The sequence below is a fragment of the Spermophilus citellus genome (genome assembly GCF_964194105.1).
Source record: "Spermophilus citellus genome assembly, chromosome: 1".
Taxonomy (NCBI): domain Eukaryota; kingdom Metazoa; phylum Chordata; class Mammalia; order Rodentia; family Sciuridae; genus Spermophilus; species Spermophilus citellus.
Genome location: NC_138182.1, coordinates 249,378,984 through 249,395,689, shown reverse-complemented (window position 1 = coordinate 249,395,689; position 16,706 = coordinate 249,378,984). Strand labels below are relative to the sequence as shown.

General features: G+C 36.1%; 1 pseudogene across 1 annotated transcript; it reads left to right on the top strand.

Annotated features, from left to right (window-relative positions):
* The first annotated feature begins 1,428 nt into the window (after positions 1-1,428).
* On the top strand, positions 1,429-5,800 carry LOC308657326 (S100P-binding protein-like; annotated as a pseudogene). The gene is made up of 2 exons: positions 1,429-1,451; positions 5,307-5,800. The product of its transcript is annotated as a S100P-binding protein-like (transcript).
* The last annotated feature ends 10,906 nt before the right edge of the window (positions 5,801-16,706 follow it).

Genomic DNA, 16,706 nt, shown 5'->3' with positions numbered 1-16,706 from the left:
TTTTCTAGTCATGTGCTCCCTAGGTTTTATTTCTATTAAGTTGCCACAGTAATTTTTAAACCATTAATCATTCATATAACTTCTCTGGTTTGGTATCAAACTTAAAATATAACCTAACTCCCTACCATTACCTCTGCAGCCCACATTTTCCTTCTCATTCCCTCCTGGGGTCTTCTCAAGCATTCTAGGCTCTACCTTATCTCTGTCTTTACCATAGCCACAGCTCTTTCCCCTGCCTAGAGATCTCTTGGCCCAGGTTCTCCCATGGCTGACCCCAACTCAGCATCAAGTTTTCTTATTTGTCTCCTGTTGCGGGGGCAGGGGGGAAGGAATATGCTTCTATTATCCTTCCAGAAATAGCACCCCTCTCACTCTGTATCATTTTCTTCTTAAAATGTGCTTTGATATTGAATGTCTATTTATATTTACTTCAGTGTTGTCTGATTCCCCATAGGAATATAAACTTCACTAAGTCAAGAATATTATCAGTGTTATTCTGAGCCTTTGAAAAAAAGTTTGTGAAAAATAAAAAAAAAAGGAAGAAGTAAAAATAATGGGTAATGTCCAGGCAGAAAAGGGAAGAGAAGGTGACAAATGCTAAATAATTTGTCAAGGTAGAAATACAATTGGAATGGAGAGATATTAGAATAGGATTCTTTTTTCAAAATATTTCATCTAAGTTTGTAGTTATTTGTCTATCTAAGATCTTTGAATTTAATCATTTTGGCAATGAGAAAGGAACACCAACAGAATAATCAGATTTGGTTATTTGTTTTGTTTGTTTTCTGTTGTTTGGGTGGGTGGTCAGAAGAAAAGATTGGATTGGTTATGTTTTCCAGAAACCTAATTCTTGAAAATCTGATACCCTGGTTAGAGTTCAAAAAAGTAGATCTACAATGCACTAATAAAATCCTTTAAAAACAAAATCAGATGAAGGAAAGGCTTTCAATTATTTCAGCAAGAAAATAAAAGATCTGCATTAATTTCAAGGAATTTTTCTAGATTTTTAGCATTGGTGACTTATTGGTTGAGAAGAAATGAAGTAAATGGAGAGGACTGATGTTTGGTTATGACAGGATACTAAATATAATATGAAGGGACGAAACTTTCAGGAATAGAAAATGTTTTAGTTTGAGATAAGGTATAAGTGAGATGGCTTCAAGACACCCATATATGGAAATATATATAAATGTGTCTTGTGAACAATTGAAAATAAATGTGTAATTGTAGTAGTTTGGGCTACTTAGAGAAACTGACATGTAATCGACTTCTTAGCATTTCTGTGGGCCAGAAGTCCAGCCATCACCACTTAGCTTGAGCATGAAAATCAAGGTGATAAAGCACAAATAAATGTGAGAAGGATGACTGAGAACTCCCTAAAGTACATGACAAAGAAAAGTATTTTGATGAGATCCAGATATCATAGCCATGAAGGCAGGAGCTGAAAAACCGTAGGTGAATTCCTGTAACAGGAATTCTGAGATTTCCTGTTAATATGACCTCATTGCTAACCACACAAGATCTAACAAGATCTAATGATGTAAATGATTACTGAAAAAATGGCGTATAAAAAATGTATAGAAAATGGAGTATAAAAAATTTCTAAAAAAATAAGTAGGAGAAGGATTCTGAGAAAATGACTAACATGCTTTGAATAGCTGAACAGGGATACCAACCAGAAAACAGTTAAGAAAGACGAAGGATAAAATGAAAAGAAAGGGATGAGAAAGAAAGTCTGAGAGTAAAGAGCTAAATATGAAGCATAGATGAGAATTGAAAAAAAAAGGGAAGCCACACATAAATAAGCTCCTTTCAGATTGGAATCTCTACATGCAACAAAAAACATCTTGAAATTTTAGATAAGGACATTGCTACAATCACCTCACTGACTCAAGTACAAGAAGGTGGGATTAAATAAGGAGATTGTTGTTCATGCATGATTTAAGAAATCAGTCTATTTTCATTTTATTTCAAAAATAATTGTCCTGAAATTTTAACAGTAAGAAGAAGATTTTTTTTTAAGAATGAGAACCATACAACTGATTAAATAAAAGCAGGCTAGAAAATAAATACAATTTTAGTATGCGAGTTTTTGAATTAACTGCAAAAACGTATCCATTGGGAAAACAACTTTGCTATCAATTAATATTCAATAGGCTTTAAATTAAAATCATTTTAACTAAAAATTATTTCTTACCAAATTCTGTTTTGTTTTGTTTTGTTTGTTTCTCTTTTCGTTTTTGTTTTGTTTTGTTTTGTTTTGTTTGGAAGTACTTTGGAAATAATGATCGATCCCAGGGTCTCACCATACCCAAATTGAGTTTCTAAAAAGTAATTAAACCTCATCTTGGAAAAAACAAAATCCATTTACTTAAACATTAATGCTAAATGTTCATGAAAACAAATAAATAAATAAATAAAAGCAGCACGTTATCTGGTCTACTATCTAGTAAAAATAGGGGCCAGGTGCCAAGGTGATGGCCCTCACTTTCACACTGGCAAGTGAATTACCAGTGCATGATTCACCTCCCCCTTTAATACACAGAAATAAATATTCCTGTCCAACCAATAACAAAATTATATTATGGTTCAAAATACTTAGATGTTTAAAGCATACAATATATTGAAGCATTATAAAATTTTAAATGGCTAAACCATACAAAGATAACCATGCTCCAAAATAAAAGTTGTTTAACCAACTTCTACAGTAATGTGGTGAATATCCACTATTCACTTGGCAGGTAGTTTTTTAAAGGAGTGGTTGTATAAATTAAGTAGAAGTGAAAAGAAAAAAAAAACCTTTAATAAAGAGATCCCCTAGAATATCACAGCCATTCATATTTCCTAGAAAATCTGTAGCCCTGTAAAATCTGTCTAGGGAACTAACCATGTCTATTCTATTTGTCTGACAAAGATTGAAAATATCACCTTTATAATAGTACAGGAGGTGGGGGGGGGGGCGATAAAATGGCTCAGGTGGCAGAGTGAGGCGCAGTCGTTCATCCAGGCTTTGGCCCGGCTTTTAGAGATATGACATGCTCACTAGTACCCTCAGAACAATCTTCTGGTACCTCTTTGTTGCCTAAAGACAATGCCCCATTTTCTTGGGGTTCCTTGGATGAGGATAAATTGGATGATTCTTTGCTGTAGCTGTCTGATGGAGAAGATAATGATGACAATTTCAATTACACAGAGGAAGACATTCATAAGCTTTTGAAGGATGATGACCCATCAGATGAGCACTTTTTTATTTTTATTTTTTTTTATTGGTTGTTCACAACAGTACAAAGCTCTTGACATATCATATTTCATACATTAGATTGAAGTGGGTTATGAACTCCCAATTTTACCCCAAATGCAGATTGCAGAATCACGTCAGTTACACATCCACAATTTTACATAATGCCCTATTAGTAATTGTTGTATTCTGCTACCTTTCCTATCCCCTACTATCCCCCCTCCCCTTCCCTAACATCTTCTCTCTCTACCCCATCTACTGTGATTCATTTCTCTCCTTGTTTATTTTCCCATTCCCCTCACAACCTCTTATATGTAATTTTGTATAGCAATGAGGGTCTCCCTTCATTTCCATGCAATTTCCCTTTTATCTCCCTTTCCCTCCCATCTCATGTCTCTGTATAAAGTTAATCTTTTCTTCCTGCTCTTCCTCCCTACTCTGTTCATAGTTGCTCTCATTATATCAAAGAAGACATTTGGTATTTGTTTTTTAGGGATTGGCTAGCTTCACTAAGCATAATCTGCTCTAGTGCCATCCATTTCCCTGCAAATTCCATGATTTTGTCATTTTTCAGTGCTGCGTAATATTCCATGGTGTATAAATGCCACATTTTTTTTATCCATTCATCTATTGAAGGGCATCTGGGTTGGTTCCACAGTCTAGCTATTGTGAATTGTGCTGCTATGAACATCGATGTGGCAGTATCCCTGTAGCATGCTCTTTTAAGGTCTTCAGGGAATAGTCCAAGAAGGGCAATAGCTGGGTCAAATGGTGGTTCCATTCCCAGCTTTCCCAGGAATCTCCAAACTGCTTTCCAAATTGGCCGCACCAATTTGCAGTCCCACCAGCAATGTACAAGTGTACCCTTCTCTCCACATCCTCGCCAACACTTGTTGTTGTTTGACTTCATAGTGGCTGCCAATCTTACTGGAGTGAGATGGTATCTTAGGGTGGTTTTGATTAGCATTTCTCTGATTGCTAGAGATGGAGAGCATTTTTTCATGTACTTGTTGATTGATTGTATATCCTCCTCTGAGAAGTGTCTGTTCAGGTCCTTGGCCCATTTGTTGATTGGGTTATTTGTTATCTTATTGTCTAATTTTTTGAGTTCTTTAAATCAAAGGCATTTCTGTATATCAGCGACAAAACTTCTGAAACGGAAATGAGGAAAAACACTCCATTCACAATATCCTCAAAAAAAATAAAATACTTGGGAATCAACCTAACAAAAGAGGTGAAAGACCTATACAATGAAAACTACAGAACCCTAAAGAGAGATATAGAAGAGGATCTTAGAAAATGGAAAAATATACCTTGTTCATGGATAGGCAGAACTAACATCATCAAAATGGCGATATTACCAAAAGTTCTCTATAGGTTTAATGCAATGCCAATCAAAATCCCAATGGCATTTCTTGTAGAAATAGATAAAGCAATCGTGAAATTCATATGGAAAAATAAAAGACCCAGAATAGCAAAAGCAATTCTAAGCAGGAAGTGTGAATCAGGCAGTATAGCGATACCAGATTTCAAACTATATTACAGAGCAATAGTGACAAAAACAGCATGGTACTGGTACCAAAACAGGCAGGTGGACCAATGGTATAGAATAGAGGACACAGAGACTAATCCACAAAATTACAACTATCTTATATTTGATAAAGGGGCTAAAAGCATGCAATGGAGGAAGGATAGCATCTTCAACAAATGGTGTTGGGAAAACTGGAAATCCATATGCAACAAAATGAAACTGAATCCCTTTCTCTCGCCATGCACAAAAGTTAACTCAAAATGGATCAAGGAGCTTGATATCAAATCAGAGACTCTGCGTCTGATAGAAGAAAAAGTTGGCTCAGATCTACATATTGTGGGGTCGAGCTCCAAATTCCTTAATAGGACGCCCATAGCACAAGAGTTAATAACAAAAATCAACAAATGGGACTTACTTAAACTAAAAAGTTTTTTTCTCAGCAAGAGAAACAATAAGAGAGGTAAATAGGGAGCCTACATCCTGGGAACAAATTTTTACTCCACACACTTCAGATAGATGAGTACTTTTCTTTGGAAGAAAGATCTCAGAACATTTAGAGACTCCAAATATGGGGTCATCCTGGAAAAATGGTGGATCACATAAATCAAGTTGTGAAATGAGTTTCCAGTTCATCAAACAGAAATGTTCTTGACAAGGATTCTGCGGAAATGAAAGTCCTTGAGAGAAGACTAGGCAAGGTCATTTCTGTTCTACAAACCAAAACCAGGACTAACGTTTTGACAGTTTCCCAATCAGATCTAGAACAGCAGGAGCAAATTTAACTCAGGAGTGTCTTTGATCATATAGAAGATGCAGGGGACTCTAACCAAGGTACCTTGGAGGAGCTGTATGCTTTGATGAATCGGCAGCATCCTTTGGATCTCACCATGTGAAATTACGCCCTATTCAGACAGAAACCTCTGCAAAGATACAGTCTGAATCAGTGGGTTGACAGGAACAAACCAAGCCACCATGGGTTCCAGAGTCTTCCTGACTTGTACAGTCGATTTGTCTCATCCCATCAGCAATGAAAGTCCCTATGTAATGTCCTAATCAGAGCAGCGTCTCATTTTTTTCTGCTGTTTTTTGCTTCATATATTTTGAATTTATTTTTCACAAGATTTTTATTTAAAGAACTTGTCACCTTTTGGAAATACCTACTGCTGACTTGAATTTTTTTTTTGTTATATAGACACTCCTGATTTTGTGTGCCTATCTGTGTATTGTGTCTAAGCAGTGTTAAGGTGATTTTTTTTATATTTAAATTGAAGGTGGCTGCCTCCTGAAAGTCAACATGAAGCTAAAATACACAGGCTCAATAAAACACCCACCTGTATAGAAGTGAAGTCTATTTCTGGTACCCAAAAGAAGTCAATCTTTTAATCTACTGTAAGGAACAGATTCTTTACCAGGCTATATACCAGTGTTAATTATTGTTGATGACTTGTGAATGGATATATGTCACTTTTTACAATCGCTCTTTTTAAATTTGAATCTCTGAAAATACCTGTCAGTATTTTAAAGTTGGCAATCCAGGACATTCTAAGTAGAATAGAATAGGAGAAAAATCCTGTTGGAAGGATGAATTGAAAATGTAAATCCTTTCTTTTCTGTACCTATTAGCTACTCTGCTTCCCATGTTGGGTGTTGGGGATAGAACCCAGGGCTTTGCATATGTTAGGCAAGCACTCTATCACTGAGCTATAGCCCCAGCCCAATTTTTATTATTATTTTTTGACTTTTCATTCTGTTAAACTTATTTTACACATAGTGTTTACAAATCTTATACATCTTAACTCTGACAGAATACTGCTGACTGACCTCTGTTGAATACCTTGTGGTCTTGTGACTGTCTTCTGTCCTCTTTCAATGATTTTCTTTTTTTTTTTTTTCCATCCCCAGTGACCACTGTGCTCTCTAGGGTTCTTAAGGCAGTGTTTGTATATCTTTTTGACATGGATATGCCTCTTTTGAACAGCCTCTTTGCTCTCTTTATTGAAGAGCTGCCCAATGTCATTAAGGTATCAGTTGGTCTTTAGTTTCATCTGCTGAATTCTGACTTTATGGGTACTAGCCAAGGAGCCTCCTTTCTGTGGGAGATACTTTGGAATTGTACCCATTCCCATTATTGGTTAACAGGTGCCTTTAGACCCTGAATGTTACCATCTCCTCTTTGGGTCAGGCCTGGATGTAGAGCTTCACATAACTACTCAAATGGGTCTAATGGCATTGTGACTGAGCATGTGCACAAAAGCATTACCTGATCATAAGGCTTGGTGTTCTTACCAAAGCTGACAGACTTTGTGTATCTGTCTTAATGGACATCTTAGTAATTTGTTATTCTTTCTTTACAGACAGCTCTAGACTATTTTAGGAAGTTTTGCAGTCTGGCATTCATGCTGCTGCTGTTAACTCTGTGAAAGTTGTTCATAGTTGCTGTAGCCTCTCTCTGGTTGTGTTGTTTAATGAGCCCTGTCTTTGTATGTGAGTAACCCATCTTAAACGTTCTAACTACTTTAGAAATGAATTTGGGAAAAGACTGGTAATTCAAGCCTCCAATAAATTTAGATAGATGTCATAATAATAATAATAATAATAATAATAATAATAATAATATAATTAATTTTGCTTATTGAAACTCTTTTAAATAAATAGTAACAATTTTTGAAATTTTATAAATATTATCAACCACTGGGAACTAGGGAAACCAAGGCAAGGACGTAGTTAGATTGGAGACTTTTCCAATACTGTGTAATGATTAAATATAGCAAACATTATAAATAGAATAATAATAATTCTATGTTCTTCTGACAATATTATTTTACTTTAACCTAAAACAATAATAAAAAGGCTAGATTTTTTCCAACAAAGAGATAAATAAAATAACAGATCAATAATATCTGAAAGAAACAAAACTAAGTAGACAATATACAGTGTAGATGCAAAAACTTATCAAGGACACCAAGTGCTGGTGGGGCTGCAAATTGGTGCAGCCAATATATACAACCAGAGATATGAAAAATTGTGCTCTATATGTGTAATAAGAATTGTAATTCATTCCACTGTCATATATAAATTTTAAAAATTAATAATAAAAAAGGAACACCAAGACCCCAATTACCACCAGAGATGTCCAACAATAGGTGGGCTTCTAAACCCTATGCTAAGACTCCAGTAGTAGATGAATTTTGATGATTTCAGTCATTTTATGTGAAATTACAATATTAGTTGAAGAAGCTGATCTTATCCCTTACAGTAAATATGTACTCTCCTTTTTCTGAAACCCATATTAGTTGATATTTATATTTAACGTGCATTCTATGTTACTATATAGCATTGGTTTCTCAAGTTATTTGACCATAGAACTGTTTAGTGTGTTTTAAAATGTTTTCTTCTCCCCGCCCCACCTGCCAACACACACACTCACAAATTATTATCTTAAGCAAGGTATCCTCTGGAAAAACACTTTGGGGGGGATGCTTTTTTGTAATCATTGGTGTTTTCACCTAATGGTTGCTTTGAGAATACATTATTAGAAGAAATGCACCATGCCTTGCTCACCAGTGCATATAGTGTGCCAACCGAGGGCCATGGACAAGACAGATAATAGACAAAACACCAATCAGTGGAATTTGTTCCTTATGTGATGAATTTAGTAGATGCAGTATTTTAAGATATGACAATTTAATGTCTAGAAAGATTAAGAATTTTGAAAAAATATCATGCAAGAATTGAAATTTCAATGTAAAATGAATTGGTTAAAGCTAAACGGCTTAAAAATTACAAGATATTTTAGAAATAGTGTAGTATAATGCTATCATTAGTTAAACATATACAATAAAATATTACTTTTCATTTTAATCTCATTTAAATTTATGATTGGTTATGAAATAGGATGTAAATTTATTGATGTAATGTATAAATTTTAGAGATTTATATTTTATTTTGGTTTAAGAAGATTGAGTGTGAAATAAAATTTTTAAAAAGTATTCAACATCAAGAATTGTGAAGTTTCAGAGCCAGGCTTGATGGCTCATACCTGTATTCCCAGCAGGTTGGGAAGTTAAGGCCGGAGGAGTGTAAGCTCAAGGACAGTCTTAGCAACTAGTGAGACCCTGTCTCAAAATTAAATACATATATATATAAAGAACTGGGAATGTAACTCAGTGGTAGGGTGCCCCTGGGTTCAATCCTTAGTACCAAAAGAGAAAAAAGGAACTGTAGCCTTTCAACAATCTCTCCAATGTGACTAAAATTAAAAGAACTGAAAATATCAATTATTAATGGGAACATCAAACCTGAAATGCTCATGCATTGGTGTTAAAATATAAAATAATGCTATCCATCATTGTACAAAATACATGTATAAAGATGTGAACTTGGTGTCAACATATCTTGTATGCAGAGATATGATAAATTGTGGTATAAAGGTGTATTAAGAATTGTAATGCAAAAAATAATAATAATAAGAGAGCTCATGTTAAAATGAATAAATAAATAAAAAAATAAAAATAATAATGCTTCAGGAAACTATGTTGATATCTAAAAAAATATATAAGCATGATGTATATCTCAAAAATTCCACTCAGAATATATGTGAATTGAAAATAAGTGCATATGTCTACCAAATAATATCCACAATTCATAATAGTCAAAAACTAGAATAATCAAAATATCCACACACATAAAATAAATACATTGTTGTTTATTAGCCAAACAAGTAATTCTAAGCAATAAAGAAAAAGAATGAAATGCTGTTATATGTAATGAAATTTAGAAATTTCAGACACAATGTCATGGTTCAACTGTTAGCAGACTAGCCCTTCCTATATGATATGAACAACACTGCTATCATTTAGATTTTAAATGTTCCCCACGTGTTGAAGGATTGTTTCCCAGAGTAGCACTCTTTCAAGGTAGAGGAAGCTTTAAGAGGTGTGGACTGGTGTAAAGTCAATGGGGCATGCCCTTAAAGCAAACAGGAGGATCCCAACCCCTTCCCATGGGGTTTTGCATTGCCACATGCACACTACTATGATATACTGCCTTGCTGTAGGCACAAAAGCAATGAGGTCAACCAATCAGGATCTGGAACCTACAAGAATGTGAGCCAAATAAACCATTTCTTTTTATAAGCTGGTTATCTTATGTATCTGTTTTAGTGATAGAAAGGTGACCTACACATTATATCTGACATAATTCTTTTAGCTGTTAGACATCAGGCAACAAAAGGTTATGATTCATGAAAAAAAGATCAAAGGAGTTGAACCTCAAATTGCACCATGACTCCAGCCATTTTGTATGGGCTCATTACGTGCACAGTGCATAATTGTGATCTCACTGAGCTTAGACAACAGAAAATAGAATTTGGGGTTAATGAGCAGTTTGCAGCCTGCTGGGCAGGACACCAGAAAGAAAAGATCTGCAAGAGAGAGAACTAGGGAATCTAACAAAGGGGGTCATATGATTTGTCATTTAACTAGAAACCTGGGGAGTGAAGCAACACACTATCAATAATTAAGCCAGGATTATACATATAAATTAGACCTGCCTTCGGCAAGCAGATATAATCAACCCTCTTCTTCCTGATACTACATGGTATTTCTGTAGAAGATTGATCTAAGCAGTTTCCTGGAACACACTGACTACCTCTGCTGTAAGGTGGTCATATGCCAACCCCACAGCACCCACACTGATTTCTCCCCCATGCTCTGTCTTCAGTGTACATCTCACGCAAGTGCACATGCACAGTTAGGTTTCCAAATCCCCTGAAGGGCCAAGAATTCTCACATGAACAATTTTGTAGCATCAGTCACATACTTCAAATATGCTCCAATAACCCTTTTGGGCAGTAGTGATGGTGACACAATTCTGTGAATACATAAGAACTCTTAATTGTACACTTTAAAGGATCAATTTCATGGTCCATGAATTATATATCAATAAAGCTGATTCTTAAAATACTGTGCTGAGCATAAAACATCAGTCCAGAGCTGAGGGTGTGACTCAGTGGGAGAGTGAAGCCTGCTTCATGTGAGGCTCTGAATTCAATTCCCAGTACCCCCCCCACACACACACACACATACACACAAGTCCAAATGTTTTTCCAGGTAATTTTAGTTTTCGAGCTAATGGCTACTGGGATCATGCTTCTATAATTTAGGATCTCAGTGGTGAGGGTGGGGAATCAGAATTTCTTTCCCATGTGGCCAGGGCTAGGTTCCTTATACAAATTGGTTTAGCTACTGTTTCTATGAATCAAGGGGTATGAAACAGTGGTTTAAAAAAACTTAGTACTGTGTTAAATAGGAGGTAGGCTGTGGGGAAAGGCTACAATCCTTTGCTTCACCTAGGTCCCTCAGCCTCACCCAGCACACCACCTGAAGCTCCTTCCTGTGAGGGTCAACTTTTTGAAGTTAAAGCCAGATGACAAGGTGAATTCAAGACCATGAAGGAAAAGTCCCCAGTCTTGGGCATGTACATCAGCCCAGGGAAATGACCTAAATAAACTTGTTGCTAGTTAAAATATAGCATTATATTTGTTCCCTCTTTGTGCATTTTACAGAAGAAAGAAACTTAAGCATGGGCAGTCATTGAAAATAAATTATGTAAAATTCAATTGTCAACCAAGGTTGAATCAACCCTAAATCTACCTAGGGGTAGGGAGGATGTGGGAACTAGCACAGCTTAATAAAGCAAGCCCCACTGTGTAGGATGCGGCCTGAGCTACTTCACAGCTTGGCCATTCTGCTCTCTCTCAAAGAGTGTTTTCTTTTGCTTTCAGTAAACCTCTGCCTTGCCTGCCAACCACTCTCATCTCTCTCATTTCTTCACTCAGGATACCAAGAACCTGAAACCAGGACCCCTGCCCTTATGCCAGGAACATTTATTTATTAGAAATATCTGGAGTAATTATTTTTAAAAAATCATTTGCTTGGCTGCACCACCAAAAACTCTGATCTGGGTGGGAATCTCAGAATCTGCAATGCTAACAAGTACCCAAGGAATGCTGATAGCACTAGTTCAGAGACTACACTTTGAGAATGCTAAGGCTTCAAGTACAAAAAAGCAAGCAAGCAAATTGTAAGGTCACTTATACTTTCTCACCAGGTGTCTATTTGCCTTATATTTGCAAAACAAAGAGCCACTCAAGTAAGTCTTATCAGTTAAAAAAAAAAAAAAAGCATCTGTAAGTTATAACTTTCAAATTGAAACTGCAAAGGAAGAAAAATATATTTCAGTTGAAATTTAACTTTGTGGAGACTTTGACACATCTGAGAGAGAAGTTTGGAGGCTGTGGGCTAGCAGATAATAGAGAGGAAAATAGTTAATAATTCAGTTTTTCAATGGGAGTTTCTTTTCAACAGTGTTTCAGTGGAAGGCAACTAAGAACAAAGTACTGTGTTCACAGGCTGCTCCAGAGGTAGGGGCAAGAAGAGTGCAGGAAGGAGGCAGGAAAGTGGGGAATTCAGAGATGAAAGCAGGGCAGGATGGTGATATTAAAGAAAAAGCCATGTTAACAAGGCAGCCAATAGCATAACAGGCATAAGGAAAACAGGGTCTGAAAGGGAAGTCGTGGATTTTTAGAAGATAAAACAAGAAGCCAGCAGCAATTTTGACGAAGACATGAAGCAGAGTTTTAAAATTATTTGCTTGTCCCCCTCAGTTAGAAATACATGTTGAGTGACATCTCAACAAAATACCATACAAATAAAACATTAAAACGAAAGTTTGCGTTCAGAGAAATGCACTTTTCTATTTTCTACTTCATTTGGTCAAGTAATTGATTTACAATATGCAACTTAAAAAAAAAAAAAAAACACTGGTCTAGGTTAACCTATTTATTTCACTGAACAGAATAGAACGCAGATGTGGTGACAATAACAAACCCAAGGCTCGCAAGAAGGGTTTCTGAATCCACTGCAGCGTGAGGCCGATGCAAGGATCCTGGGGAAGGCATTTGCCATAGCCCTGAGCTTATAAAACACCAAAAGCTTAAATGATTTTCATATTTTAGCCTTTTAATGCCTATAATTAATCTTGACATTGTACGTTAACATTTAGATTTCTGTTCTATCTACCACAAAAACTAGACCATTCAAAATATAGTTTATACGTACACAGTTCTGATTCCAGGGGCCATTAATTCTGTTTGTTTGCTTAGTAGAGTTTTCTGAACTTTAGCTCTGGACTTTCTAGCTGGTAGGCTTCCCTAGCCTCTGGAAGCCCAGGTCCTCCACTATATTACAATTGTCTTCAGGTGCCTGGCAAGAAGAATGATAGAAGTTCTGGAATCCAAGAGACTTGATTCAAAAATAATCTGTGCAACTTTTCACTGTGACATGTCAATCAGGTTCTCTTACCTCTATAAGTCTCTGTGTTCCTCATGTCTAAAATCTAAATAATACTGCCAACTATATACTATATTGAAATGAAGTGCTGGAAATACAGTACTGTGTAAACATGAATTTATTTCTTCCCCTACTAAGATGACGCAGCTCAGTGTCTGGCATAAAGTGGCACTCAATAAATATCGCTGCCTACACCAATTACCACTTCCCTCCCAGCTGCTCCCATCCCAAGGAGTCAATCTTGCTCTAAATTCACTCTTCCATATGCCTCTACTTTCTCTCTCTCTCCAACTAGCACAAATCATTAGTGTGTTCAGTGAAGGAGCAAAGAATCAGATGTTCTCCACATAGCATGATCCTTCAAGAGACTCGACATTGGAAGGGCAGTAAGCAGAGGATTTGGACTAGTTGAAAAGGATTTTGCAACACAGTAAACAGAAACTATAGAAATATCTCTTTGAAACTAATTGGTTTCAATCCCCCTTTAGATATATAGCTCTTAACAATACTTCATATTTTACATCTATTTGTTTATCTAATCCTTCCTATCTTACCTTTTGAGGAGGGGCCTGTATTTTCTCCTTATTTTTTTATCTATCTTTAAAGCCTCCCACAGCACTACCCTGTCTTCACATAGGCAGTTGATTCAAATGTGTTGAATCAGTAAGACTGGGTTTTATTCAGATTTGAGGTTAAGAATGTTATGTAACGGTTTTCTCCTGAAACCCAGGCTGTTCCTAGACTGAAAGGAATGAGTAGCCCATCCTCATTGAGGAATGAATAAATGGGTCTTCATTCTGTAAAAGCAGAATGAAAATGCTCCCTGTGGGCTCCTCTCACTAGAGGTTTGGACACACAGACTAAAAATAAAATTAGTGCTATAGTCCCTCTATCCCAAAGGTTTCAAGTCTGTGCTTTGATTTGAAATAGATGGATTTGCTTTGTGTACAATACTCCCCACAGCTAAAAAAATAAAAACAAAACTCTTTTCTGCTGCTTCAGAATACTCACAGCCCATGATTCAGGAAATGGCATGAATAAGTATCATCACCTGTTTAAAGGGCTTCCAAAATAAAATTGATGATGCTGTTTACAGTGATTTGTGTGAATATTTTTAAAGGCAACAATCTAGACTTTCCTGTTCATCCCTCCTAAAAAATCAGATGTAAAAAGATTCTAAGTTCCTAGAAATAAGTTTATAATATTTATTGACATATATTAGAAGCTGTTTTAGTTGACTACACTTACAGATAGCCTCATCTGATTTCTTCCTTGTAATCATTCAGGGAGATACTGAGATACAACGGTTTTATTTCCATTTTATAAATGAGAAAATGGTGATTGTCCCAAAGTCTTTACCCCAAGGTTTATGCTTCTACATGGAGCTGTTTTAGTATTTAAATCATGCAGATGAACTACAGATCTTTCATACAATTGTTCTGATTTCCTTTCATTCTATCTGAGTGAGGAAAACATTGCTAATTAGGTACTTTCCTCTAGTAGGGTTACCATGTGATGGCAATTTCCACCTTGAATCAGAGCAGTAGGAAAAATAACAAAGGAAGAATCACAAAGAGCATTTGCTGATGATAGCAAAGGCTATGGGGGGGGGGGACTGGAATGGAAAATTTAGGGAACAAGCCCAAAGCTTCTCTTAAAAGCTACACAGCACTTTATGCATAGATAGCTTAGCAATTTTTCTCCAGTCATCAGTGGATGGCAATGATCTAGAATGTGAACTTCAGTAAGCAATTTTAGGTGAGCAAATGATAGAAAATGACCTGAGAGTTTGCATGTGCTGCCACAATTTATATACAACCTAGAAATTTTATGGTACAGCATTAAACAAGAATGGCTTAGCTGGATAATGGGTATAAGTAGTGACTTTCCAGTGCCCTCATGTCTTCAAAATAGCAACAAACATCTTCATAACTACCAAGATTGATTCATGCCATTCTCTCCTAATAGGGCTGCTTTCAAAGGTTCTTCCTCTGCTGCAGTGAGTAGCTGTATTGCTTTGCTTTAATTAAGTTCTTTCAATTATAATCTAAATTCTACATGCCTCATGCCAACTTCCATAACTATCATCTTTAATCTGACATTTCAGAAAACAGAACTTCAAATATCAAATATGAATTTCATACTCTTCTCCTTAAAAAAACACTCAAGCTGTGCCAATATTGGGTTTCCAGATTCATTTATTTGATCAAAAATTTAGTGATAAGTTAGTATTAAAAAAAATCAAAGTCATTTCGGGAAAATGTTAACTATGAACCATGTGTTAGTTAATATTGGGAAACTGTGTTAATTTTGTTTGGTATAATTTTGTTACTGTGATTTGTGGGGAAAAAGTCTTTTAATAAACACTGATTGAAGTATTTATGGATATTTGATGTGATATTTGTAACACTTTGTTAATGCATCCAATCAAAAATAGATATCTAGATATATATAATATCTATTCAAAAATATATATCTAGATATATACTATATATATATAGATCACTCTATGTTTCATATGCTTCATGTGTTATATCCGTGTATAAATTTGCAGTATATATTGTATCTATCTACATATAATAAAATATATGAGGGAGTATATCATTATAGTTAATAATATAGTTTAAGCAGATATAAAGTTATTGAATGTAGGTGAAGGATTTATGTGCTACATATTTTCTATGTATTTGCATATTTTCACATAAAAATATTTGAGAATAATTAATCCTGTACTACATGCTAAGATCAAAGGCACTGAAGGTGAAAAATGAATTAAACAAAGACTCCAATTTCATTCCTTACTAATCTAATTAAAGGTATATTGCTGAGAGCCATAGCCAAGTAGGAATGATGCATGGCAATTTCCTTGTCAGCCTACTCAATCTTACTTAGAAGGAGGACTCTCCATTGTGGAAATGGGCTTGCCTTGGACCCAGGTCATTTGCAGTGACATTGCATGAAAGGTGACCTTGCTCAGGGATTAGGGTGGATCCGGGTTTAGGGCGGTTCCAGGTTTAAGGTGGATCCTGCTGGGAATAGGGCGTATCCTGCTGCCTCAGGCGCCCGCTCCTTGAGTTCCCGTTGAGTGCTCATGGGATTCAGAGAGTATTTTGGGATGCAGAGCCCGGTGGAGGTGTGTATTCTCCCCAGAACGTGCGTGTAGAGTGCCGGTGAGAGTTCGGGAATAAAGAATTGCTGTTTGAATCTACAAGGCTGTGAGTGGCTCGTGATTTTGTGCCCAGCCAGACTGTGGCATTTGGTGGCCCGTATGGGGAACAACTGAAGCTTGGAGGTAAGTGAAATTGCTCCCCCTGAGGGAAGGTGAGAGAATGGGTGACCATTTCAAAAAATAATGTGTTCTTGTTTTGATTTATTTTGTTTTTGTTTCAAGCTGCCTATCCCTAGAAATTTCTCAGGCAAACTGGGAAAAATGGTTGGCTCAAGGTTTGAAGTTTGTCAGCCCTGAGGAAGAGAAAATTGATACAACGATTTTTTTATTCCGTTTTTGTTTTATTCAGTTTCGGTTTTGTTTTGCGTTATCTTATTGGGTTGCGTTATCTTTATAGTAGATTAGAAATTAGTAAAA